Below are 2,800 nucleotides of genomic sequence, written 5' to 3' on the forward strand. Positions count from 1 at the left end.
TCGCTTCAAGCCACAATCCTCGTGGGATCGACCCTGACTCGCTCAGGTATTACTTGGACGGTGCACTGCACTTGCTGGTTCAACTGTACGACGCGTGGATTTTTGCGCCCCAAGTTTTTGGCGGCGTTGTCGGGGATTGTTCGAGTTTGGACAACTGACGGTTAATCTTGTTGCTCAGATTAGGTAATTTTATTTTTGTTTTCTTTTCAAAAATTTTTCAAAAATATTTCAAAATTTTCTCACCTGTTTTCGAAAAAAAAAAAAACAAAAATATATTTTTATTCAAAATTTTCAAGAATGAATTCTAGTGTTTCATGAAGCATGTGAAGCCTGGCTGGCTGCAAAGCCATGTCTGAATTCTTTTGGACTGAGGCTTCCAAACCATCAGCATAGAGGCAAGTTACATATTTGATAAGTAATGAGCAGTATATTCTGATATCTTGCTGAAGCTTGGCTGGCCATTGGCCATGTCTAGTGTTTTGGACCGGAGCTTTCATTGAAAGCTTGGCTGGCTAGTGAGCCATGTCTAATTCCTGGACTGAAGCTTTAGACTAACATGGCAAGATTCCTGGAATTCATATTAAAAATTTTGGAATCCTTATTTTTTCTTTTACAAATAATTTTCGAAAAAAATACCAAAAAAAAAAAAAATCATAAAATCATAAAAATCAAAAATATTTTTTGGGTTTCTTGTTTGAGTCTTGAGTCATGCTATAAGTTTGGTGTCAATTGCATGTGCATCTTGCATTTTTCGAAAATTTTCATGCATTCATAGTGTTCTTCATGATCTTCAAGTTGTTCTTGGTAAGTCTTCTTGTTTGATCTTTGCATTTGCATGTTTTGTGTCTTTTCTTGTTTTTCATATGCATTCTTGGATCCTTAGTGTCTAAGCATTAAAGAATCCTAAGTTTGGTGTCTTGCATGTTTTCCTTGCATTAAAAAATTTTTCAAAAATATGTTCTTGGTGTTCATCTTGACATTCATAGCATTCTTGCATGCATCACATGTTTTGATCTAAAATTCTCATGCATTGCATCATTTTTCTTGTTTTTCTCTCTCATCATAAAAAAATTCAAAAATTAAAAAAAAATATAATATCTTTCCCTTTTTCTCTCTCATAAATTCGAAAATGAGATTTGACTTTTTCAAAAATTTTAAAATCTAGTTGTTTTCATGAGTCAAATCAAAATTTTCAATTTAAAAATCTCACCTTTTTCAAAATCTTTTTCAAAAATCAAATCTTTTTCAAATTTCTTAGTTATTTTCGAAAATTCCAAAAATATTTTTCAAAAATCTTTTTCTTATTTTTATATCAAATTTTCAAAAATAACAATAACAATTAATATTTTGATTCAAAAATTTCAAGTTGTTACTTGCTTGTTAAGAAAGATTCAAACTTTGAGTTCTAGAATCATATATTGTGATTTCTTGTGAATCAAGTCATTAATTGTGATTTTAAAAAAAAATTCAAATCTTTTTCAAAAACTAATTTCTATCATATCTTTTCAAAAATATCTTCTTATCTCACCTTTTTCAAAAAAAAAAAAATTGATTTCAAAATATCTCTTCTAACTTCCTAACTTCTTATCTTTTAAAAATTTGTTTCAACTAACTAACTAACTTTTTGTTTGTTTCTTATCTTTTTCAAAACTACCTAACTAACTCTCTCTCTCTCTAATTTTCGAAAATATCTTCCCTCTTTTTCAAAATTTCTTTTTAATTAACTAATTATTTTAAATTTTTATTTTAATTTTCGAAAATTACTAACCTTTTTCAAAAACTATTTTCGAAAATCACTAACTCTTTTTTCAAAAATAATTTTCGAAAATTCTCTTCTCTCTCATCTCCTTCTATTTGTTTATTCATCTACTAACATCTCTCCCTCACTCACAAAAAAAAAGAGGATCTCTATTATTATTATTTTTCTGTGCCCTCTTCTTTGTCATATGAGCAGGAGCAAGGACAAGAACATTCTTGTTGAAGCAGATCCAGAACCTGAAAGGACTCTGAAGAGGAAACTAAGAGAAGCTAAATTACAACAATCCAGCAAGCACCTTTCAGAAATTTTCGAACAAGAAGAGGAGATGGCAGCCGAAAATAATAATAATGCAAGGAGGTTGAAACCTCAGCTAGTTTTTCTGATGCAGCAGAACTGCAAGTTTCATGGACTTCCATCTGAAGATCCTTTTCAGTTCTTAACTGAACTCTTGCAGATCTGTGATACTGTTAAGACTAATGGAGTAGATCCTGAAGTCTACAAGCTCATGCTTTTCCCTTTTGCTGTAAGAGACAGAGCTAGAGCGTGGTTGGACTCTCAACCTAGAGATAGCCTGAACTCTTGGGATAAGCTGGTCACGGCTTTCTTAGCCAAGTTCTTTCCTCCTCAAAAGCTGAGCAAGCTTAGAGTGGATGTTCAAACCTTCAAACAAAAAGATGGTGAATCCCTCTATGAAGCTTGGGAAAGATACAAACAGCTGACCAAAAAGTGTCCTTCTGACATGCTTTCAGAATGGACCATCCTGGATATATTCTATGATGGTTTATCTGAGTTATCAAAGATGTCATTAGATACTTCTGCAGGTGGATCCATTCACCTAAAGAAAACGCCTGCAGAAGCTCAAGAACTCATTGACATGGTTGCTAACAACCAGTTCATGTACACTTCTGAGAGGAACCCTATGAGTAATGGGACGCCTATGAAGAAGGGAGTTCTTGAGGTTGATACTCTGAATGCCATATTGGCTCAGAACAAAATATTAACTCAGCAAGTCAATATGATTTCTCAGAGTCTGAATGGAAT

Source organism: Arachis ipaensis, chromosome B05 (assembly GCF_000816755.2).
Source record: "Arachis ipaensis cultivar K30076 chromosome B05, Araip1.1, whole genome shotgun sequence".
In the NCBI taxonomy this organism is placed as follows: domain Eukaryota; kingdom Viridiplantae; phylum Streptophyta; class Magnoliopsida; order Fabales; family Fabaceae; genus Arachis; species Arachis ipaensis.